This window comes from Lethenteron reissneri, chromosome 27 (assembly GCF_015708825.2).
Source record: "Lethenteron reissneri isolate LAM-NWPU_2019-01 chromosome 27, ASM1570882v1, whole genome shotgun sequence".
NCBI lineage: Eukaryota > Metazoa > Chordata > Hyperoartia > Petromyzontiformes > Petromyzontidae > Lethenteron > Lethenteron reissneri.
In genome coordinates this window covers 6902541-6929713 of record NC_083805.1, presented here as the reverse complement: position 1 = coordinate 6929713, position 27173 = coordinate 6902541, and positions in this window count along the sequence as shown.

Below are 27173 nucleotides of genomic sequence, written 5' to 3'. Positions count from 1 at the left end.
TGCCGAGATATCTGATGTGTGTCTGTTTCCAGGCAAAGGTGCCAATACCGGAGTCAATGCGTACTTTGCGAGAAGCGCATGATTTCTGATTTGTTAGCTGCGGCTTGTAGCTCGTCGCCTGCGTATTTTATGAGAGCGTTTTTTTCTCATGTGTTCTCCAGACTTTGATGGCTGTTTGTGCCCTGTTTTGTTGTTTTATCGTTGTTTTCTTTTCCCTAATGTTGGTTTAAATTTGTTGCCCTCCTTTGCCTATCCCTCTACAAATTCTTCCTGTTTTTTTCCCGTTCGATGCTTTATAGTTATCGTTTGCATTGTTGAACGGTTTGAAATGCTGTTGCAGCATTTAAGTGCTCAATAAATGCAAAAGTTTATCCTTACGTGAGGTTAGGGATAAAGTGGTGGAGTTTGGCTATCGAGACTAAGTTATGGTCTAAATATAGACAAGAGGTTTTGCGCTGATGAGTTAAAGCAGAGCAAGTTGTCGACAATTCTTTCCGGATGACTAAGACGAGGGAGCTCTATTGAGTCTGAAAAGAAATGTGACGATGGGAGGAAAGTCTTTCTCACGTCCCTCGTGTCTTTAGAGGTCAACCAGTGCTGCTCGTGGTTATGGAGGCCGTAGGAAGTCGTCGTTCTTGTCTGTGTGCAACAAGGTGAATGCAATGGGTCATTCAACCCCATTGAAGGCGTTTTAGCCATCTGGGGCAATTGGAAAGGATTCAGTATTTATCTTTCGTGCTATCGATACCACGGTAATGAGGGTCCTAGTGTTGCTGGTGGACTGTCTGTCCTTAATGAACCAGGTCTGGTCATTATGGATTATTGTGGGCGGTTTTTTTTTTCCAGCTTGACGGTGAAGGCATTAGAAAATATTTTATAGTCTGCATTGAAGAGATAGATGGAAAGTTAGTTGGTGCATTGATCCAGAGACGTTTTGGATTTGTGTAAAAGCAAAATCTTAGCTTCTTGCATCGAGGGGAGGAGGGGGCCCATGAGGCATGTAGAAATTTTATCCCTGCAGCAATTTGATTAATTGGCACAATTCGAGGCCATGATTCAATTCAGAAATATTTGTTTTGTTTACGTTTCATGCTTAACATTTAATTCGTGATGTTTTCTCATTTTTATTCTTGTTCGCACACAACATGAAAAAAATTGCGCACACAATTTGATTCATTCACTTATTGTGAACGTAATCATCGTTTTTAATAGCTGAATCGATGCATTGTTACATGCCCGGTGCACATCGTAATGGAGTGCTTGAGGGGCTTAAGGAGATAATTTTACTACTCTGTAGGTTATCGCAGTTTGTGCGGTATAGCGTTCCGATGCATTGTTGGGTTGTACCGCATGTTGTTCAGCACAATGTCTGATATTTCACACTACACGTGCTGGGGGGCTTCCTAATTTGAATAATTTCGTTCCTGGAAAAGCTCCCAGTGCGTGGAGCGAAATGTCAGACATCATGCCAAACAACACTCGGTACAACCTGAAAACCTCAGAAAGCTAATGCCAATAACACAGTAGGGTTCAATGGAGGCGCAGCCTAGAACCCAGCATCTTCACTGTGGGGGGCGCTTGAGCTCCCGTGGTCAGTTCGAGAGGTGTGAGTGAAGCACTGCGATCAAAATCCATTTGAAGATTGGAGCATAGGTACAAGCACATAGTGTATTGCACTATGAGCCCGATAACCCAAGTTTGATTCCCAGCGATGGCTAAAATGAGTGGTGAGTGATATCAGAACCGGTCTAACCCCCACCCCACCTCATCATCAACCCACACTGACCAGCGTGGTGAAGTATTGTAAAAAAAAACATGGTTGACATGGTATGGTGGAGGCCTTCATCTCTTGGTGAACACAGAAATGGGCGTTATTATGTATTTAAATTATTATATTTTAAGGTAAGGGTTCAATTTAGAAAGCAAACATTTGTTTAAATACAACTTTTTATATTGTATTAGTCAATTATAACACTGTAACATGTTTTTGTTTTGTTCCTGAGTAGTAAATGTTATTTCCCAATTGCGTATGCCTCACAAGTACAGAAAATGGCTATTATTCCCCACACATTTTGCTTTTGTGATCAGGACAGTGATATTTAGAAATTTACCTATGTTCCAGAACATTCCAGATAGATTCAGTGCTGAGTAAACTTGGAATAACTTCTGGAACATTCTAGAACTTTTTAGTAATATAAATAGTAGTATAAATACAGGAACCTTAAGCCCACCAGTTCAGTTTACTTTCAGCTGCCTAAGTGGATACATATCTGCATTTTTCTTAGACAGCATCAAGAGGCTGCAAGCATCCGGCAGACACATTTTGCTATGTCTGCGGCCAATTTATCAAGATAAGAACGAAAAAGTACTCTGTGGAAGCATCTGCTAAGATGTATGAGGCCGACAAGGCATATTTCGGCATGCCTGTCGGGGATCAAGACAAACCCTCGGCACCTCATTTCACCTGCGAGCAATGCAAAACAAACTCTGGTAGGTAAGATGGACAATTGTTGCTCAAAATTTTATGTGATAAAATTTGTTAAAATATTTTAAATTGTAAAGAGTTTTTAATTTTAAAATGTTTAACAATTTTCAATGTTATTGAAAAAAGATCATTTAAAAAAAAATGTTGCGAGAATCTCTTACACATTAGTCATGGGTAAAATACATTTATTTTTGTAGGATGGTACAGAGGGGAAAAGAGAGCCATGAAGTTCGCTATCCCAAGAATTGGCAGGAACCCACTGACCACTCAAGCAACTGCTACGTCTGCATGGTAGACCCTTCCAAACGCCGGACTGGCAAGAATGCACTTGCTGTCACGTATCCGACCTTCCTTCATCCATCGCCCCGGTGCCACACTGCCATGAGCTCCCCATACCCACTCCTCCGGAGTGAGAGCAGCCGTCTTTAGAAGAAAGCAGCAAGTCAGAGAGCGAAGAAGACGTTGTAGATCCAGATGACAATTTTAGAGATGGAGCTGAGGAGAGAAACCCATACTACCCCAACCAAAAAGACCTCAATGACGTGATCAGAGATCTTGGTCTCACCAAGTCCAATGCCAAGCTTTTGACGTCTAGACTCAAGCAGTGGAACTTGTTGGATGAAAGTGTGCAAGTCGCAAATCAGAGGAAGCGTCACCAACTTTTTTGCAGCTTCTTCACCCGTGAAGATGGGCTCTGCTTCTGCCACAATGTGACCAGTCTGTTCGAGGCAATCGGAATCACCTGTAACCAGAATGAGTGGTGCCTCTTCATTGACAACTCATCTAGGAGCCTCAAAGCCGTGCTGCTCCATAATGGTAACAAGTACCGGTCTCTTCCCCTGGCTCACTTGGTGCACCTCAAAGAGGATTACAACAGCATCAATACCTTGCTGGACGCCTTGAAGTATGATGAGTACAGCTGGGAGGTGATCGGAGACTTGAAAATGGTGGCATTCCTGATGGGTCTCCAAGGCAGTTTTACCAAGTTTCCCTGCTATCTTTGCCTTTGGGACAGCAGGGACACCAAGGCGCACTACCACAGATGGGACTGGCCACAGCGGACCAAGTTCCCTGTGGGGAGGAACAACGTCAAGTGGGAGCCACTGGTGGACCCCCAGAAGATGCTGATGCCACCACTGCACATCAAATTGGGCCTTATGAAACAATTTGTCAGAGCTATAGATAAGGAGTCGGCAGCCTTCAAGTACCTTCAAGACTTCTTCCCTAAACTGTCTGAGGCAAAGGTCAAAGCCGGTAAAGAAGGTCCTGGAGTGCAATGAATTCCCCAAGAAGCTCGCTAGTAAGGAGAAAGCAGCTTGGAACAGCTTTGTCGCAGTGGTTCGTGGCTTTCTGGGCAATCACAAGGTCGAAACTACGTGGAGCTGGTTTAGACTGGTTAAGAACTACGGCACAATGGGCTGTAGGATGTCCCTCAAAGTCCATTTCCTTGATGCTCATCTTGATAAATTCAAGGAGAACATGGGAGCGTACTCGGAGGAGCAGGGCCAGCGCTTCCACCAGGATATACTGGACTTATAACGAGAACATGATGGGATACTACATTTGGTGGCTGATTCGTGAAAGTGATTTACAGTATAATCGTAAATATCGAAAAACTACTAACTTCTAAATCTTTTGTAGTAATTTTTGTATTACTTTAGTATAAATACATGCAAAATGTTATTCACATGTTGTTTTTTTCTGACTTTATGAGAACGAAAAGACACAAATTCGCCAGTTTTTTCATTGAAAATAGGTACATTTCAAAATATAATTTTCCTGGTCACAAAAGCAAAGTTTGTGGGGAATAATAGCCATTTTATATACTTTTTAGGCATAAGCAATTATCAAATAACACTTACTACCCAGGAACAAAATTTGTGTTACATAGTGTAATATGTAATCAAGTAAGCATATGTATATCTCAAACGTGAGCATTGGCATGTAATTAAATTACACGACTGCACCATTATTTCGACCCTTTTTAAAAGTAAAATGAGCGCATTCAATTTGCTGACAATTATTGTTCAATGTTTCTGCTGACAGATTTGCAAGAAGGGCAAAAGGCAGATCACAGCATGGACAGACATGGGTGCATTTTTTCTAAGTTGGCTCATTGGTGTGCGACAACTCCATTCCAGGTGAGGACACTGATGCTGATCCATCTCTGTGAGTAATTTATACATTTACTTTTCATCATTAATCCCAGAGCAATAATTATTCCATTTCATATTTTTCTTGTTTTGAAGTCCTAACGGCCTTCTTTAAGGTTATTTCCCTTCATATTTTACATGTGTTTTGCTTTACGTGTAAAAATGTGTTCACAATGTTTGATTTCATTGTGGGAATTTTTTTTATTTTATTTAAGAATTCTCGACATTCTTTAAGATTTAGGATAATTCCCTGTACAACATCAAATCATAAACAGAGGCATAGGCATAGATTAATGATGTATGCATTTTGTAACTCACATTAAAATGTATGAGCACATTATTTTAAAAGATTTACAGAAATGTAGTCTTCGCATTTTTATACTTAAATGTAATGCGCTTTGGACACTAATTGTGTATGACATGCTCTTGGTAAAGTGCTTTTCATTATTTCTGGCAAACATGTCTGAATACAAAGATATTGAATCCCTTAGCAGCTGTGTAACTATTCTGGAATACTTTTGTAAATGAACACTTAAATTTAAGTCATCATTTGGAAAGCAAAGTTGTGGTTAGCTCAATATATGTTCTATAACAAAAAGGAAAAGGAGAGCATTTTCTTCTGGTGTAAATTATCTTCATTTATACTGTGGACGAGACCACTGATTGTAAAGAGTTCCTGGCCATCTCATGGTAAAATAGCACTTTAAGCTCATGCACTTGTTTTGAAAAAAGTTGTATGCTTGTGTAATGCGAGCGTAAATGGGGTTGTTGCTGGGCTCTGGCCCAATCACACGGCCCAGGGTATTGGGGGGCGGAGCCTGGTCTGCGGGGCGCGTGGGAGGGGCCACCGTTCACCTCGGCTCCAATGGGAGGCGAGGTGAATGGGGGCGGAGCCAGCAGGGCAGTATGGGAAGGCAGGATATGATGATCCGGAAGGGGAGGAGTCAGGGTCACGTGGGGGGAGAGGATATAAGTGGGAGCCCAGAAGAGATCGGGGTCAGTTGGGGAAATTAAGAGACTGAGCCACGTTGGGTGGCGAGAGGAGATCCACGCCATCTGCCATGTGGCCGAAGGACCTCAGCACAACGTCGGCCAGCGGTGTACGGAGTGCGGGAGTGGAGGAGCTAACGGAGGAGCGTGCGCGGCACGCGAGATGAGACGCTGGTCCCTTATCAGGACCAGCGGGGTGTGAGGAAGAGTGGAGGAGCTGACGAGGGAGCGCGTGTGGGGCGCGCGTGAGACGATGCTGGTCTGCGGAGGAGACCAGCGGGGTGCGGAGAAAGAACCTAAATAAAAGACCAACGGAGACCAGCAGTGCCTGACGGAGTCTTTTATTACACTTGGATTATATACCCCCCGAATGCACATACAGTATTTTAAGTTAGTAGACATCATCATCACCACGATCTGTGGACAGATAGCCTGTAGTATTCTTTGGTTCTTTCGGTTAAGTCACGTCTAAAGATAAAATAATACATTAAAATAAAAGCATATTACGACGTTTCTTGTTTGTGTTGCAATCGAAACGTCGTAATATGCTTTTATTTTAATTTATTATTTTATCTTTAGACGTGACTTAACCGAAAGAACCAAAGAATAATTCCTGCAGTCACGAAAGCTCCATAATTAAGATTGAGCCTGTAGTATGTGTCCACTGCACATTTCGTCATTTGTTTCCACTTTAATTTGCCTTGTGCCAATATGATAAATGAGTACACATCTTTCTGGCACCAATTTCTCTTTCCTGTTCCTTCAATTTTTCCAAGCAACACACTTTTATTTCGTTTTAAAGCTTTCGTGACTGCAGGGATTCATCTTCTTGGTTCTTTCGGTAAAGTCACGTAGAAGGGAAATAATAAAATAATTAAAATAAAACATAATAAAATAATTCTCACGACGTTTCGGCCACAACGCAAGCAGCCGTCCTCAGGTGAAGACCAGGTCTGTCGGGGAGACGTCGTGAGAATTATTTTATTATGTTTTATTTTTATTATTTTATTATTTCCCTTCTACGTTACTTTACCGAAAGAACCAAGAAGATGAACACACTTTTAATTTGCTCGTTGTTGTACATCTTAGATATGTGTACACATAGTAACAGTTTCCTTCTCATCACTGCCTGCATCATCAGGTCTCCTTATATGTGCAACGTTTTTCTTACTTCTACGTTGGTCACTCTTTGGGTCCAGTTAAGATGCAGTAGCCTTCTGTAGATACATTTTTTTGTTAATTAAAACCACATCATTCATGTATTATACTAGTACTAGCTGTACTACCCGGCTTCGCCCGGGACTTGTATCCACCACGGCCGGCCGCCTTTGTCTCCCCAGTGGCGATGTTAATACGCCACAGCAGTTACTCGTTTGAGGCAGAGTCGACCTAGGGGAGGTTCAAATAATCGTCACCGGTGGTGGCCGTGAGCGGGAATCGAACTGGGTTCGCCGGGTTGGTAGCGCAGCGTAGCGTTAAGCACTACACCCACCGCTCCTCACACACCACACACGCACAGACACACACACAGACACACACACACAGACACACAGACAGCACGCTAACCACTACACTACCGCTCCCCACACACCACACACAACAACAACAACAACCGCCATTCGCCACTAAGTGGCGGTGACGTCACCACGATGCTTGTGCCAGGCCAAGTGCACCTTGAGGCCACGTGAAGTGTCGAAAGCCCGCTGGCAGGAGGTCACGGGGCAGACCCAGGTGCCACTGGTCGACTGACCGAGATGACCGAGATGACTGGCTGATGCACCACCTGTGCCCCCTACTGTGCCAACTTGCTGTGCTTTAGCCACCCGGCGCTCCGCTCGTTGTTGTGAGCGTCGCTCCTCCGCCCTCCGTTGTTGTTGGAGGGCGACTGCCTCCAACTGCCCAGTAGCGTCCTTCACGAGCCTCCTCCACTGAGGCCGATCTTGACACCGCTGGTACCAGTCATCGGCAAGTCCACTCAGCTCCACGTCCTCCTGTACCACATCACTCCATCTCTTCTCCAGCCCGTGCCGCGCCCGTCTAGCCCCCTCGATCCGGCCGAACAAAAGCTGTTTAGGCATGCGGTGGCTGGGCATGCGGGCTACATGACCCAGCCAACGCAGCCTTGCCTGCCGGAGGAGCTCACTGATGGGACTTTGCCCAGATCTTTCAAGGATTTGTGAGCTCCTCACACAATCCAGCCTGGTTAAACCCAGGATGGATCGTAGGCAGGCCAGCCTAAATGTTTCCAACCGGCGAAGATGCTCCACCAGGGGGGTCCACGTCTCGCAAGCGTAGAGAAGGGAGGGAATGACCGTGGCCGAGAAGACCTGAAGCTTCGTGCGGAGCGACAGACCAGGTAGCTTCCACACAGCGTTACGCAACCGATGAAAAGATATTGCCGCTCGACTGATTCGGAGTGAGACCTCTGCTGATAGACTGGAGCCGGTCATAAGCACACTGCCCAGGTATGGGAAACTCTCCACTCTCTCCACAACTGCCCCATCACCAATTGGGAGTTGTGGGGGTGGAGTGTCCGATGGTACAAAATACCCAGGCAGGTGCCTGGTTTTGGTGGGGCTGATGGTAAGGCCCCACCTCTTAGTGGCACGCTCCAGTCTCAGCAGCAGCGCCTCCAACTCCTCTTCTGAATGAGCAGCTATTACCAAATCATCGGCATACATAACGTGGTTGACCAATAGGGAGCCATCCCTTGATCGCACCCGGGCGTCGATCAGCCTCCCATTATATCTGTACCAAATGGAAATTCCCCCGGTACAGCTATTGAAGGCTTCACGAACTACGCGGTCAAAATAGATGTTAAATAATGTGGGAGCCAGAGGACATCCCTGTCGCACCCCAAGGTGTACAGGGAAAGGCTCCGACTCCCGGCCACGTAGTTTTACCCGGGCCCGCTCACCATCATGAAGGTCCTTAATGATCGTGAGCAGAGGGTCAGGGACTCCGAAAGCACGAAGAACAACCCAGAGTCCAGTCCTACTGATGGTATCATAGGCCTTGACCAGGTCAATAAAGCAGAGATGTAGGTCTTTTTGGAATTCCCTACACCTCTGCTGTAGCAGACGGACAGAAAATATGGCATCTGTGCAGGACCGCCCTTTCCTGAAACCGCATTGGGGCTCCGCAAGCCCCTCCTCAGCGTGCCTAGCAAGGCGATGTTGAATAATCCTTGCCAGGACCTTACCCGGCACACTGAGGAGTGAGATGCCCCTGTAGTTGTTACAGTCTGTGCGGTCCCCCTTCTTAAAGAGGGGGACCACCAGGGCATCCTTCCAGTCCTGCGGAACCCGTCCAGTGGTCCAGACTGTTGTTATGATGTCATATAGGGCAGTCTGTGCACAAACGCCACCCTCCCTCAGCATTTCGCTTGGGAGATCACACAGCACGCTAACCACTACACTACCGCTCCCCACACACCACACACGCACACACACAGACACACACACACAGACACAGACAGCACGCTAACCACTACACTACCGTTCCCCCTACACAACACACGCGCGCGTGTCCATAGGTACACATACACGCGCTTGCTGCAGACACACACATACACACACATACATACACGCAGACACACACATACACACAAACACACATACATACACACAAACACATACACAGTGACATGCGTATTCCCATCGCGGGGCACGGGACGTGCCTCCCGGCAAATCCCTCGCAAGCGATCGTACACAGATGGACAGACAACTGAACAGTACGACGTTTGGCTGGTAATTGCATCCAGCATCAGCGAAAGGACGTACTCTGAAATGGTAATTGTTGTGGTTTTCCGCTTGAACACACCGGTGGGCTAAAGCAGTCAAGTCTTAGTCTTTTATGAACGTGACAATTTTGTGCAGATTGGGCGTGTCGGGTGGTGGATAAGGGCGACAACACCTTAATAAATAAGGCGATCTAAACGCAATAACGTTGTTTATGAATAATGTTTGCGAAAGCGTACGTGTTACAAATTGACTAACTTTACTTCCTAACCAGGCTAATGTGTACATGATAGACTGGCAGTACACCCAGCCAGCTGAATAAGCAGGCAGCAGTCTACATAATAGACGGGCAGTACGCTAAAGCAGCTTAATGACTATTTGTACAAAGAACATTTAAAGAATCGATTATAATAACCAGGCTACAGTCTACATTATAGACTGCCAGTACACCCACTCAGCTTCATAAGCAGGCTAGAGTCTACATGATAGAGTGGCAGTACGCTGACAGAGCTTAATAAGCAGGCTACAGTGTACATAATATACTGTCAGTACGCTCACCCAGCTTAATGAGTATTTGTACAGTGAACTTTAAAGTAATCGATGTTTGGCGTGTTGGGTTTAAAAGTAATATTAATAGCACACATTGTGGTGGGGGTGTAGTGAAGAGTAGGAAAAACTTTGATGAATTTTCCTCAGAGTGGCGTGGTGGGTGTCGGGGCCTAGTAGCGTGCAAAGCCTGCGGCCTCGCCTAAAATTGTCGACTTGGAAGAGGCAGGGTACGGGTGGCGTTCCTTCCCCCCCCCCCCTAGCGCTCCAACAATACTGTGTAATGGCTATAATTTAATTAATTACGGAGCTTATGAAAGTGGCGAAGGCGTGGCTAGCGGTTGGCAGGGGCAACCGCCGTCCAATGAAACTGCAGCCCTTGGCGAAGGCGTCGCTAGCCGTTGCCAGGTCCAATGAAAGCGGCGAAGGCGTCGCTAGCCGTTGCCAGGGGCAACTGCCGTCCAATGAAAGTGCGTATGTTCCGGAGACACACAGACACACAGACAGACAGACAGATTCACGATTTTATATATATAGATAGCCATCATAAAGTTATGTTTGTATGCATACCAACATAAGAGACATTGCGTTATTTCGATATAGCTGATACAATTATATGAATACATTCTTTGCTGACAACATTTATTCAAACATGACCATGTGGAGTCTTGTAGAAAAGACAAGAGACCAACAATATTGAACCAGTTTAATCGTTCAAGTTCAGCCTGCTTTAATCCCCATTCAGTACTTTATGTCCAGGAGAACTATTCTTTTCCATTACCATGTAGCCTGCGGACCTCTGTTATCCTATTATCCATGGGATCTGAAAAAAAGTCCGATAATTATGAGTGGCCGTATTCTGCCAATCATCTGTGATTATCTGCATTTTTCTCTCCCATAGTTAATTTTGGACCGGCATCTTATATGCTGATTTTTTTTCCTGGATAAGAGGAGGCGGGCATGTGATTCACCTTGTTATCCCCAATTTTCTCCCTGTGGATAAGTGGAATAAAAGTGTGGCCAACCCAACGGAAAAGAGGAGTTATCCATTACTCAGAATACTGTAGGCTACAATCCTTATAGAAATAACTACAAAGAGTTTTTACTACCCTTCCTAGGTGAAATGTATTTACATATTATCGACATAATGTATTAATAAACAAACCGTATGATATAATCACCGCTTTCAAAATAATTACACTTCAGTGGGGTAATTTGACTTCAAAATGGCATGGTATATCAGCAGGGTTGACTATAAACATGCCAAATCATCAAATGGAAAATACCATTAATAATAAAAACGTTCATATCTGAAACTGGCAATAACTGCTCAAATGTTAATGTTCATATTTGTTTCCCATTGTGTGCATGCCAGATTATGAAGGCGTTCACGACTGTGTATGCAGACTTTAAAGCTCAATGAAACAGCATGGTGATAAAGTGGTAGTTTCTTCTAGCATCAGGAGGTCAGTGTCGACCTTGAATATGTAATGACTTGCTCAATACACAGAATGGATCCCAGCAATTACCGCTTCTTTGGCAAAATACAATCATCTCAAAACTGAAATGGGTAAAATGTAACCGTTGTTAAGATGTATTTGCATATATACAGTATACTGCTTAGTTGTACATGTGTAGTGATGTAAAATTGATCACTATGGCGTGTAGCGCTGAGTGCAGTATAACAAGGAAATATGGGGACAGAGGTTAGCACACCGTGCAGTACCATAGTGGGTCACTGGGGGCGTAGTAGCTATCAGAAAGAGGCAAAGGAGCCCGACCAACAGAATAGGGAATAGCCACTCCGCCAGCGCAGCGAGTAATTTCCGCATAATTGGTCACGACGGAACGTGGTGAGGGCTGCTGGCAGAGGGGGGGGTGTGAAAACGAGTCACCCCGGCTCCGGTTGAAGCGCGTGATGGGCCGGGGTGAAGGGTAAGAGGAACAGGTGACCGACGGGACATGGGTGGTGTATCTGAGAAGCTTCTGAGGGGGGCGTGGTTAAGGGCGGTGCCGGGCAGGTAGCATGTGCCAGGTTGTCGGGAACCTTTGCGAACGTTCGAGAAAGGGGGCGAGGCCGAGGGTGGTGCCAGGTCGTGCCAAGAGGGATAAAAGGGGAGCCCTGATCACATATCGGGGCTGTCCGTGGGTGAAGTGGAACCGAGGTGCTACGTCTACGTCTTCGACATCGTGGGTCAGACAGCACGTGGCTGCTCTGACCCGATTGTAGTTATCCCGTATAGGAAAGAGATAGGTGTATTATAGTCCCGTGGGTAACAAGAGTGATAGACAGGCATATTAGTCCTGTGTGTAACGGTGTCGTGTAAAGTGTAGAATAAATGTTGTTGTCTCCTAATAGTGTCTCTGAAATAATTCACTACACATGCAAATAATGCACACAGACTCACCTTTTCTGTTTCCATTTTAAGAATTGGTAGCTGGTTCCGGGGATAGACAAGAGTTAATAACTGCTCTGCGAGACTTTTGCTGGCGATAAGTTCACTCGTCCATGTGTAAGTTATTTTGTTTGGTAAATTTTGTATACATGCACCTCCCCCCCCTCCCTGTTCCTTCTACCCCCCATTCTTTTTTTCCTCATCTTCTCACCTCCCCGCCCCTCTCCATATAAAAACCTCCACTCCTGCTCGTACTTCTTACCTGGGTGGGGCAGTGAGCCCAATTCTCTTTCCTCCCCTAAACCCAGGTAGTGACTGAGTTGGGGCTTTTGTTCGCGGAATGTCTGTGCCGCCTTCCCACCCATTACGATTTGTGCTTTGTACCAGGTTATTTTTAAATAAAAACACAATAACATGTTTTAATTAGTAGCTAGGTGGCCCTGAAGTAAGAACACCGAGCCAGCCCTGCTGAGATCCAGGGTTTGAATCTGGACAGGCACCTGGCTCAGCCTGGCCTCAGCCTGGTCACCAATGGCTGTGCAAAATTCTCTGATGTTAAATAAAACATTTCAATCAATTTAGTAACATTTCAGTTCTGAGGATTATTTGTTTAAAGACTATCCCTTTGATGAACATTTCTCTTTAGCAGGATATGTGGGAAAGTGCACCTCCTGATGTGTTGGATAAAAAAGAACTGGTTACTTTAAGTTTAAAAAAAAAAAAGTATTTCTGTGGGACAATACAAATGCACTGCCCTGCTAGACTTGTGATTGGACACTTCTGGGCCTGATTCGTGTAGATATTTTGGCCAATTCTGCCATTAGTAGATGAACATCAATGTAATTTATTCCCCTGCGATTAATATATGAATGCGGACTAGGAAAATAAGCTTAACAGTGCTCCTTCTTGATATCAGGGGGAATTAGGCCTGTCCAATTATCTAGCTAAAACACATTGTCGATCATGTAAAAAGACATAAAAAGGATCGATAAAATTCAGGACCATCTTCTATAGTTATTCATTGTTAGGCATTTGGAAACATTAATAGGTACTACTTAAGATTCCCGTTCACTTAAATGCTTGGCGGTTTTGTAATTTAAGACATCATAGATTATAATTGGAGCATGTAACTGCTATAATCATCATCATCATCATCATCCATGTTCGATCCACTTCTGAATGCAGGCCATAATAATAACCAATGGTAATGAATTTAATTCAGTGATCGAATACCAGAGGGTTGCAAATTCGGGATATAACATAAATATGAGCAAAACAAAAAGTCATGTACAACAAGTTTTCTGAACAAAGATAAACAATTACCCGATTCGCACAATTGCAAAATGCAGCTGATTATCTATATTTTGCACCATACGTAGCCAACTGTGCTAATCGAAGGTGCAGGAAATAAAATGGCAAGTAAGAGCACAGTGGAGTGTTTTTGGACTGTTTGATCTATTGACATCAACAAGCCAATGCCTAGAAAAAAATCCAATCGACGGTAACAGCACTAGATGCTATTTAATGGTTGGCATTTCTGCAAATCTCAATAACTATGTTGATGTTTTGTGCACAAAAAACCTTTCTCCAATATTTTTTATATTGCTTTACAAATTAAATCAGTTGGCAAGTGCATCACAATGAGCTATAATCTAGTGCTCCCAATACTGGGGTTGGAGCATTGCTTCCTGTCATCCTTTTCTTTCGTTAAATTTAAACAAACAGTATTCTGCATCCATAATAGAGGTTTTTTGGGTTAGATCGCATACATATGTAATAAGTGTCTCGACATGGTAAGTACTTCAGGAATTTTATTTAGACTTTGGTACAGCCACTCCTCTCGTTCCGCGGATGCCGACCCGTTGTCGTAGTTGCGCTGCCCCTGGAGGTCGAGCCGCCACGTGACAGGTGGAGATGGCGGGGCAGCAGCGGCGGGGAGCTCCTATTCGATCTTCAAACACCGACCCCTAACGTTGCTGTACGCCCTGCTTATATTCCCTTCTCCGAGGTTAAGCCCCGCCTCTGGCCACGCCCCTCTATGAACCTTCGGGAATGTTCCAGAGGTTTCCATACTAGATCCGCCGAATAACCTTTCCCCCAGATAGAATCCATACTACTGATAGTGCGTGGACTGCATGACAGTATGTAAACGTAACTCCACAATAATGCAGGAGATGGCGTTGGCTTATTACACATATAAATGTGTCATTATACCCGCCACCACCCGACACAGCCAATTAGTAAGGTTTGTCACGTAAACAAAGCATGCCAATTAGTTACTCGTTCAGCACACCGGTGTGCTGGAGAGTAAACCTACAACATTAGCAATTTGAGTACGACGTTTCGCCGGTAACTGCTACCAGCCTCATCAGTATTCTGCATTTCTTTAAAAAAAGTATTTTTCCCCACGATAGTCATGACTCTGCTATTGGTGTTAAGAGACAAATAATACATTTTTATCTTTCTCACAAAGCAGTGCAACCCTTTGTGTTAGAAAACAGCCGACTGAAGTAGATATTACAGAACTACTCCTGCAAGTGACCTCTGATATAGTCTGATGCAAAGACTAATCACTGCCACATGTTTAATTCTAAGAACTGAAATTTAGTAGAATTAAGTGCAGAACCAAATAGATTGTGATGATTATTGCATGCAGATATTGGCAACTGGGCTGCAACCATGAGCCACTCTATTTCAGCACCTGGATAGATCCAAGGTGTTTGCCTGGATTCGAGTCCAGGATCACAGCAATGCAAGATCAGCACTGATTAAGCATGATATAAAAAGCAAGCAAATGCATGGTTCCTCTGTTGCAATTGCTGCTACATTTCACTTTACTGCTGATTGAATGGATTTGACATGTGTTTCTGAATATTTGAGTATTAACCCATTGTTAACCCTTCAATTCGTTGTGTTCGTGTGCCTGAAAATGTATGACCCTGTATTTTCATTCTCTAAACACAGGATGGAAATATCCTACTGCAGTTTGGAGTTATCAGCTGAGGTTATCTTGGAACCCAAACAAATTAAACAAAACAAACATATTCTTGGTTCTTTCGGTAAAGTCACGTAGAAGGGAAATAATAAAATAATATAAAACAATAAAAATTCTCACGACGTTTCGACTGCAACACAAGCAATCATCATCAGGTGTGAAACGTCGTGAGAATTTGTATTTGTTATATTATTGTATTATTTCCCTTCTACGTGACTTTACCGAAAGAACCAAGAATATGAATCCCTGCAGTCACGAAAGCTTTAAATCAAAACAAACATTTCACAATTTTTTTAATCAAGCGTTTGCGATAGGAATGTGCGTTTTGATGGAAATATTACCAACGGTCACGTTGTGGGGAAAAGAGTTTGCACTTTTATCATATACGGCGGTAGAAGGGACATGGAGTATTATATTATTGAAATTTCTTTAAGACGAATGGGAACTAGTCCATTGACTTGAGGCTCCCATTATTATTGTCACCACGTCAGAATTCAGTCAGTACATATGAGTAGCATCGCATAATAATCCATTAAAGTGAGCACTTTCAGAAATGTGAACCCGGAGATATGCAGAAACATATTTTGCTGAAAATGGTATCACCTAAAAAGTTCTGATCTTTGAAAGCACTTTATTTTAAAAAGGGCGTTTGTATATAGCCCAAGGCACGATTCCAACTGAAGACCATATATGCTTGTGAATTCAAGACAGTTGGTGATCACATCGCACTGAAGTTGATTAGTGGTTCACCTGCCCTATATGATTGAACATAATCCTGCTATTGCTGCAGATAAACTAAATATTTACACAGGCTCCTTGTCGTGAGTGCAGTGCTTCCATATTGACAAGTCAATTTTTTTTATTTTTCTCTGTGACTGAGAACCTGTTATCATGAGGAGGTCGTAAGTTCGATCCTAACCCTGACGCCTGTATATTTGGAGTTGGCATGTTTTCCCCCTGGTTACGTGGATTTTTCTCCGCATCCTCCTGCTTTTTTCCTCCACATTTAGAAACATGCATTTAGAGCATTTGGCTACGAGACATTTCCACATAAGCTCTAACTTGTGGCCAGGTCGCTTCTAGAAAAGAGATAAATAGCTCAGTGGGCCTTACCTCTTGGTAAAACAATATAATAAATGAATGATAAACAAAAAAGGATTACAAAAAAATAACTGCAGTATATTGACATTCAAAGGGCCGAGAACTGGTGGGGCAGTTGGCTCGCTGTGTTACGAATTTCACAACCACAGATGGTATTGCAGCTGTTCTGCCTCACGGCAGATATGGGGGTGTTGATTACACAGGAACTTCCTGATATAGTGTTGAGTTTGGTCACGTGACCAGGAAGTTACGATTTAAGATTCTCTAAGCCATGAGGCAGGGTGTCAGCCATTACACAGAGTACAAAATGGAGGAACAAATAGCGTCTCAGTGAAGACTGGGGCATGTGTTCATTGTGGGACTTTAATAAGCATTGTCTGTAAGTTCGTTTATGTTCTTATAATACTGAGAATGCTGTTATAATGTTAGGATTGACGTTATAATGCTGTAAATGCCTTTATAATGCTGTTAAATTGTTATGATTAATATGAGGCCTAGTTAACAACGAAGCCTGTCACTTGCATTATTGTGAAAGATATTTGTGGTTGTATAAGTCGAGCCAGACTTGTGCCCATATGCATTTAATGCATTCTTGAGAGCAGGGATGAACAAGTATCTCATCCACAGTTCAGTGTTATGTGCAGCACTGTACATTTAGGCTGCAGTATGGTGATTACATAAAGTGACCTTATTTAACACAGTAGCTTATTCTCTTGTTGTATAGCTATTCAATGCTAATGTCGGTGCCTGGTCCATCTAGGACCTATTGTTGAGTTTCATGTTATCTAAGCCAATGTTATGATGCTGCAGTGTTCATTCATTGTGTAGTGGCATCGGTGGATGACACTGCAGGATACGTTAAGCCGGCCTGTGTGCGAAGGGAGGCGTGGAAAGGGGCAGACGGAGCTCCCTGGGCCGGGAATATAAACTGGACCCCCGAACAGGTTAGGGGGGGCTGCCCACAAGGAGAAGCCGGAAAACCGTCATGCCGGCAGAGGACCTGCCGTGTGCATTATGGAGAGTGTAATAAACGTGTTGCCTCCACACCGTCTCCGAGTGTCTCTGAACGGGACACTAGAATTGTATTGATATTGCAAGTGTAGTGAGTTCAACTGAGTCTCAGACGTACTCTTTGGAGGCAACACATTTATTGATGCCAACACAAAGGGGTAACTGCCCCTTCACCAGATAACAACCTATGGTGGTGGAGCACCAGGCTAATTACACTAATTACACTGGGAGTAGCTACAACGGACAGGACCCCAGGTCCACGTGTTGGTGAATCTTCTCGGATGTAGAACGTAGATTGTTCAGGATAACCACAGCAGCCAGTCCCTCTTGGGGACCCGGCTTATATCCTCCGTGGTGTAGCTGGCTCTGCCCTTAGCTACGACCACCTTTGAGAACCCTCGAGCAGGATCTCGGCCCTGACACGTCACCACCCCTAGCCCCCACCTGGGGGCCCAGTGTAGACTTTACTGGTCACGTGTCCTTCGGGGTCAACCAGAGTGCCATGGCCCTTAGTAACCCCTATCCCATGGCCGGCACTCTCACACCCTATCCTGTTGGGGTCGGTACTGTACGCAGAGCATGGTGCCATCCAGCACTGCCAGTCAGTGCTCACAGAGCCCCTCTAGAGCCGGTACTGCACCCACATATATGTAGTGCCCGCGATGTCAATACATCGCATGCCGTGCCTCTATAGGCCCGGCATTACACAGTGACATCCACGATGTCACTACACAAATATTAACAGATGCTGTATTGTGTGCTGTGTTTTTCCATCAGTTTTACCTCGTTATATTCATTTAATACGTTGGAGTCGGATGTTCAACCCTGGCTCTGAAGGTTTATTAAATGAGAGGTTAACTACTCGGATAGTGGTGCAACGCAGCGCACCGCGAGGCCGAGACAGCAGCCATGGCGAATATAAGTGGTGAGTGACAAGCCACAATGCAATTGTGTACCATGCAACCCAAACGATGTAGTGAAGCACTGTGGTCTGCACCCCTTTAACAGAATAGCAAATCTACATGGATGAACTCTCCTGAAGCCCACGTGGCTTATAGACCTCGACATTGAACATACTACCATATGTAAGCATAGAATACTGGTGAGTCATATCATCTGAATCGGCCCTGGCTTCCCGCTCCACCAATCAACATTGACCAGCTTGTTTAAATGCCATCAAACAACCCTCACGACTAATCTGGCATGGAGAGGGGCCTTTGTGCAGCAGTGGATTGGCTTGTTCTTTGATGTTCTGCCTTCACCGCAAGACCTTGGCTGCCATCTTCTCTTTCCCTCTTTGTTCTCTGCTCTCTTCATTTCCGTAATTGACCCTTCCTCATGGATTAACAGAGGGCTGTAAATTAGTATGACAATCGTATTATTATCATTATGAAAGAATCAAAACACCCCAAAAAATATTTGTTTTAAAGTTCCAGATTTGATTAAATATATTTTCAAATTGATACTTTACTTATATATAAATCACGGGAATATATGTAATGCAAATGAATATGAACAGGAGAAGATTAAAATATTTGTAAACATCTCCTTTATCACCGTTCCATATCAAGGGAGTATCCATACAATACAATAATATAATCACATTTCTTCTGCCTTTTGCCTTTCATTTTGAATACCTATTCTCAGTGATACCTTAATTATATCAAAAGTAATTATATATATTTAAAAAACTCATTATGCTTGTGCTTTTATGTACGTATTTATTCATTGCTTTGTGTTTGAATTAGCAAAATCCTGGTACACCTGGCTTTTATCTGCCTGCTTACCATTGTACAAGAATAACTTTACCTGATCATTCACTGCCACTCAACATACAAATGACTGTTTTAGACTTTGCTATGTAAATAAAAAAATATATTTCAAAACCTTTTGTAAAGAAAATTGTGAATAAGATTTCATTATGCAAGTGGTGAAATGCTATTTGCTGATTACACTAGTCAGCGACTATGTATACATATTATTGCACTATTAAATACGTTTAAAAATAAGAAGACAGTTTGGGCTTTGGGTACAACCTTGAAAGTACTGTTGAATAAATGTTCATTCTTTTCATTTGACAGTCTACTGTGGGCTTTATTTATTTGTTCCTATTTTCAGTTGAATTTACATTGTTGCTTTGGCAACAACATCTTTCAAATATGGTATCCGAATGTATTTGTATATATAGTTGCTCAGTCTTCATTACTTGTGCTATGGTTCTTACAGAATAGTGGGACATAAACCATTGTCCCAGGACCACTGTATTGAAGATGATGGTGGTGCTGAATAATTGGGCATGGTGGCACTATACTCTTTTTTTTATATTCTTTGCCTTTTTTTCCAATTCCATCCTATTTTTTCATAAGTGTCAAGTCATAACATTAATACTCCATACAGAAAACGCACAAGAAAACCACAGATACGTTTTTTTACACCTGCATAATATTAGTAAAAAGTCTGTGGAAGCTGATTTTATAGAACTACTTCTGAGTTCCTACTTTCCCAGCTGCCCTGCTACAACAGAGAGTAACGTTGGACGCCTGACACTTAAACTCATATTCTTTATTCTCAGAGATAACATTTAGCCGACTGATGCACTTAATCCGATTTAGCATATATTGTTTTCAATACAATCATTGACATTCGAATGTTTTATTGTGCAGTCGTTTGTGACTGGACTGAGACCATCAATTCGGTTTAATCACCAGCGTTTTCCCGCATTCAAACCCCAAGGTCTCAGCCATGGCAACTCAGTGCTCTGAACCCCAACACATCGGAAGACACGATACTTTGATTTGATGTCTGGTGTATACTATGCTTTCATCGGTGCCAGGTGGTGTGGGTGCGGTGGGCGGTGAGTCGGAATGGGCATTGGGCAGAGGATACATTGGGTGCAGAGGGTTGAGGCTGTAGCCAAGGGGTCGTGCCTGCTGGAAAGCGGTGCCCCTCCGCTCAACAGAGCCCTGCCTCCCTATGGGTGCTATCATGATTCCACCTGCTTCACTTAGTGACCACCTGCTACATCTTGGCTGGCCATGGGCCTGGGCATAATGGCTGTGGGGTACAACTGAACCGTCACGATTTATTTCTGTCTTCTTCTTTCGTATGGCCAGAGCAACAACCGCAATTTCACATTCAGGTGGTCAAGCAAGATAACTGCGTCAGGAGCAGCAGAGTGCATCGCTGTGATGTTTCCTTTGTATTTGTGGATCGGGGTATTGCGTCGTTATATGTTGTGTGGTCTATTCTGAATGACCGCAGTCGCACACTGGAGAGTTTTTAATTTTCTATTTGTGCATCAGGTAGCCGCACCTGCCATGGTTTATGCAGACGCAATTTAGGGTGGAACATGAGCTTCGTGGAAGATCAAACCCACGGATCTTGTGCGTTGGGTCTATCACAAGTGCTATTTCTGTGATGTTCATGGATTGCACCTATTGTAAAAATAAATACATGATGCTTATATGTATGTTGAACTTCTTTCGCACCATATGTAGCCAACCGTGCTAAAGGGTAAGGGTGCAGTCCTGCAATAATATAATACAAAATGTAAATTGTATTTATGCTAAAGCATGTTTGAAATGTCTGGGTTGCTTTGTCTTAAGATGTGATGTTTATATTTTGACCGACAAAACAAAAGCATGACAATCTAATTGTCCTTAAATTATATGATGTAAAGTTAAGCCACAATGTTTCTGATAACATGCATGGCAAAGGTTTGCTTGTTATTGTCGTATGCTTTTAAAATACGGTAATTTATTAAAGTAGTGAAAAGCATCTGTGTGTCTATCCATCTGTTTAGTTGTTAAAATTGTATTGGAATTTGTCACGGGTTCCGCATTGTAATGCAATCTACATATAAATATGGTAATTAACATACTTTTAACTTTGATGACAATAATGGGGATAAGTAAAATTGATCAATCACAGTAAATGGTAAGGGTGCAGCCCTGCAATTTCTTGCTCATGCCACTGTTGGCATAAGGGCCTCCACTCGGCTCTAGAGAGTCCCTCTCAATGGAATTTTGGTCCTACTCTTCCACCTATACCATTTGAAATAAAATACGTCATTTTATTATTGTATTAATATACGTAATTAAGTGTACTTTCATATTTAGTATTGACAATATTTGCTCCTTTATTTATAAACAATAATACTACTAATAAAAAGGCTTATATTTGACGTACCAATCAGATTCAACTACAAGCTACACATATACTCTTTCTAATATTGCGTGACATTTGTCTTGCCTGTGTTTGTTGTTCTTAGCAGACAGTGGAATAGTGCAGCAACAGTCGCCTCTGGTCATGTCTTTATGTTACATCGCAATAGTTCTAGTGTTTTGTTCAGAATCTGAAGCAAAGCAGACAAGCTGTTAGCATCCAACATCGTATGCCTCTAGGGATTAGTCGTATCAAGCCTTTATCACAGATTTAACCACACAGTTCACCCTTTCAGGAAAGGAACCCTAAATGCACTGTCATGTGGCCATGCCAACCAAAGCATGATACAGCGGTGTCTTGACTTTCGTCCACTTGACTTTCGCCTCTTCGGCCGTTTTCAATCATAGCCACGTTTAAAATTTCGTCCATGTGCATTCCTCTTTCGTCCGATTTCATCACAAACCTTCCACGACGTTCGCGCCACGCGCCATCTCTTTCGTTCAATCTTTGAATAGAAGTCGTTCAGTGAGCATCTCTTATATTTGTGTTTATTCATATATTATTAATACTGTACTTATTTCTGTGATTATACTGTGAACAATTCATGGTTATTTTTGTGATGACAGTATAATACTACAGTGTTCATAGTTATATTCGTGGTTATTAAACACGTGTACAGTATTCATACTGTACTTAAATTTGTGATTACTGTAAAATACTTATTTTTGTGCTTTAATATATTCATAATGGGCCAGAATAATTTTGCAAGCTAAATAAAGGCTCTGCTTTGACATTCGTCCATTTTTGACATTCGTCGATGCTCTGGTCCCTAACCAGACAAAAGTGCAAGGTATTCCTGTATGAGGGTTTCTGAATTGTAGATTTAGTATCACAAGTGTGCTATGTTGCAAATAGGGGTTTAAAAGTCAAAATGTATCAACAATTCGCTCTCGTCTTTTTTTAATTTTTAATCAACTTTTGCTTGGTACTCATCCATCTGGGTGCGACTGTTTAAATACCAGTTAAACTCAGCCTATCAGAAAGATAACATTGATTGTTCTACGAATATACTGGCGCGTGTCATCGCAATGTGGAATTTGTATCACTGGCTCAAAATCACCCAAGAGAGCTAAGTGGCACTTACTAATAATGTAAGGTTGGCACATTTTTCAGAGACCCAAGTCAGAAAAAAGTTGAAGTCGGCCTAGGTATATCAAAACTGTGCAGTCTATATAAATAAATAAAAAGATTTAACTACACATTAAGACCATCCCATTTGACAGGTACTGTACTATTCTTTAGTTACCGTACAGTTTACTGATAGACAGCCAGTTTTGTTTTATCATGTTTAGATTCTTTTTTCACACACTGGTGGCCCGCCTTGAGTTTTACCCACCCAGCAGCATAGCAAGGGGCTGCTTGGTACTGACTTGCTTATCGGCTTCTGCCATCTACATGACAAAGGCTCAGTCCCAGCAGCAGCAGCCGTACTAACCATCTTACAACAACTCCTCTCCCGCGGCCCATCCTGGCTCCTCCCCCCTTAACCAGTATATATAAGGTCGGGTCTCTTGGGACTTCTCTTTACTTGATACAGCAATTGTGCTGTGACGGTTCCACCTGAAGACGGAAGCTTGTGTTGCCTCCGAAACGTTGTGAATTATTATTTTATTTCTATAATGTTTTCTATTTATTATTATTATTTATTTTGTACTTACGTGACTTTACCGAAAAAACCTAAGAGTATGAATCCTTGCAGTCACGAAAGCTTCAAATCTAGAATTATTTAAATAAAGTTCAAGAAGTTCAAGAAATACCACCAGACCCCGGTGCAAATCTATTCCTGCCACCAAAACACAGATGACGAGTTGCCCGACTCTCCCGGTTAAGCCAAGCCAAGGCAAGGTGGCTGTGTCTCGTGTGTGTGTGCATGGAATTGCTTGAGAGACGCCCTGGCTTGCTCAGCACCTTTCCCGCTGGCTCAGTCAGTAGATCAGGATACATTATTTTCGGGTTGTGAAACTCATTTTGATGATTGGAAGCTGCCCTAATTATGCAATGCACTGTAGTGTTTTCCAGTCGTTTCACTCCAATAGTTATTTCTCTTGTACAGCGAACGCATTTTTCACGAATTTTGTTTTGGGCATGTTCTTCTTGTGCCCAGCTATGCCTTCTTTTTGTCATATTTCTTTGATTATCTTCTTTATTTCATTTATCTGGGCTGTCATAAATAATTCTAAATTTGAAGCTTTCGTGACTGCAAGGATTCATACTCTTAGGTTTTTTCGGTAAAGTCACGTAGGTAAAAAATAAAATTAAAAGTTAATAATGGAAATAAAATAAAATAATAATTAAATACTACGTCTTCAGAAAAGTTGAGATGGTTAATACTTCTTCATTGATATTCATCTATTTATTTTTCCAATTCAAACTTCTAAAACAATCTCCGAATTTCGATGTAAAGCTTTCGTCACTGCATGGTTTCATCTTCTTGGTTCTTTCGGTAAAGTCACGTAGAAGGGAAATAATAAAATAATAAAACTAAAACATAAAAAATATAAAATTCTCACGACGTTTCGGCCACAACACAAGCAGCCGTCCTCAGGTCCATGTGAATAGCCTTGGTGAGAGAGTATCTTCTTGGCTCACTAACTTTCGATATATCTTTAGTTACTTTCTTCATGCAGTGCAGGTGTACTATATGTTTAGATAGTTTTGATCAGAGGTGGGACAAAGTCATTGTTATGCAAGTCCAAGTCGAGTCTGAAGTCATCAAATTCATGACTCGAGTCTGACTCGAGTCCAAGTCACATGACTCGAGTCCACACCTCAGAGGTGGGACAAAGTCATTGTTATGCAAGTCCAAGTCGAGTCTGAAGTCATCAAATTCATGACTCGAGTCTGACTCGAGTCCAAGTCACATGACTCGAGTCCACACCTCTGGTTTTGATAATGTCAATAGATATTTTCAAGATGGCCTTGGTATATTGAGGGTTTCGATGGATGCATCAGTTTCCATTGAATAAAACACATTTCCATTGTCTATAAAAGCCAGGCACAAAGGTATGTATTCATGTATTTATTCAATTGCATTTCTACATTATGATTGATTGTAGTGATCATTCTAATGTTATCGTGTGGTTGATTGGCCTCAAAGTTGTTCATTCTATTAAAGCGATCTTTGTGAATCATTTATATACACTTGGTAAGAGGCTAATGGACCCTGTCATTATTCAAATCAGTTTTGTCTCCTTTTTGATGGGAATATTAATAGAACCATCATTACATTCATTCATTCAATGTATTGTTTGAGTACAAATTCACCCCCACTAAAGAGGGCATCGCAATACTTTACAGTATAAGTTAATCGAAGGTAGTCCTACCTATAAGATAAGACATATATAGAAATATAGAAAATGAGAAGACATACTCAAGGAAAAGCTAAAGGAAAAAACGAGTCTTGCAGAGTTTCCTGAACTGTTCGGAGCTCGGAGCCAATCTGATTGCTGGTGGAAGAGATGAAATTAAAATTAATAAAAATAAAACAATAAAAATCACGACGTTTCGGAGGCAACACAAGCTTCCGTCTTCACCTGAAGACGGAAGCTTGTGTTGCCTCCGAAATGTAAAAATAAAAATAAAACAATAAAAATCACGACGTTTCGGAGGAAACACAAGCTTCCGTCTTCACGACGTTTTGGAGGCAACACAAGCTTCCGTCTTCAGGTGAACACAAGCTTCCGTCTTCAGGTGAAGACGGAAGCTTGTGTTGCCTCCGAAACGTCGTGATTTTTATTGTTTTATTTTTATAAATTTTTATTTCATTTTTTACCTACGTGACTTTACCGAAAGAACTAAGAGTATGAATCCTTGCAGTCATGAAAGCTTCAAATCTAGAATTGGTGGAAGAGAGTTCCAGATATTAGGCGCAACACTCGAGAAGGCCCTACCGCCCAGTGTAGAATAAAAAATTCCAGGTTGTGCTAGCAGGGACTGGCCTGAGGAGTGCAAGGTGTGTATCTACCAGACGTCTGGGGGCCGGACAGGACTACATGTTCTAAGGACAAAGGCCGTTTTGAGCGTTGTAAGTCATTACAGCTAACTTAGGGATTGAGGTATTTCATTTCTGTATAAACATTACATATTTTGATCCAAGAGTTGATCTCACTTCTTTCATAATGTCCAAAATTATTTGATTTTTTCCGGGAGCTCCCGGACTATACCTTCTTGACTTGCTATCAAAGCATATATTTAAATTCAAATATTTTACAGTTTTAGTGGTTTCAGAGACTTAAGGTTAATTTCGTAACTCAATATGAAGTTCTCTTGAACACTAACACGCTATTTTTGAATCCCAGAGAAACCAAGAATCCCACGACTCCATAATTACAACTACTCCTCTCTCTTTATGATAAAATATATTGCCAATATTTTAGTTGAAAAAAATATATGTCCAAAATTGTTTTTGTCTTCTTAATTTTGCCATGATTTGATTCGCTCGACATAATCCACGTGTTGCATGTATTGCGATTATCAAATTCAGACAGTGTACTGTTTGTACCCAGAGATTATTAGCACTCCATGCTCATTAATCTACCTTGTCATGGCTGTTGCAACTAGAGCTGCTGGGGAATTGGGGTTATGGTTTAGGCTTAACGTCCATGAGGGTTATGGTATCATACTTCAACATGCTGGTCACTGCAAGTTAGTAAAGATCAAGGCCGTAGCCATGGAGTCAACATTGGGGGGGGACCAAATCTTCCAGGGGGTCTGGGGGTCCCAACCCAGAAAAATATCTAAATTTGAAAACTAATTTCCTGCCTAAAATATTAAAAACTTCACTAACACATGGGATGGGCTTTATTTATGTATTTATTTATTACAATAATGTCTAATAGTGTATTGTATTACATTGTTTTTTTTTCTTTTTTACCTTTTCTTGTTTCATTGTATGTAATGGCAGAGATTAGGGATGAACAGAGTACAACCCTAACCAATCATATAAACACAAATCTATGCATTGATTTATATGAAGACAAGTCCAGATATTGTGGCCAATGTTTAGCAAAGTGTTGTTTTAATTTACATAGCATAGCAATTTTTTTTATAGCAATATATTGGGGGGGACATTTTGAGCATATTTGAATATTGGGGGAGATGTGTCCCCTCCAATATATATTATAATTACTGCCTTGGTAAATATACCTACCTACTTGATAAGGGAGTACACCACGATCCCACAGGAAGTCCACCAAGTGCAGTTTACTATCGTGTGCAATGGTTAACATACTGGACTTTCAATAAAAATGTTGTCAGTTAAATTATATTTCTTAAAACCCTACATCTCCAGCCTGCAGTATAAATGGATACACCACAGTTAGTTGATCGGCAGGTCGCGAATTGTGGGGTAAAGCATGGCTACTCTTCCGAAACGTTTGGCCAGTATGGAAGATACGACCAAAATAAACCTATAGACTGCAGGGTATTGTCTAGAGATCCCTCTAGTGCAGGCTCTTCTACCAGCAATGGAATGAACAAACATTTGCAGATTTACATATATACGTTTTATAGTGATAATTATGCACCAGGTTT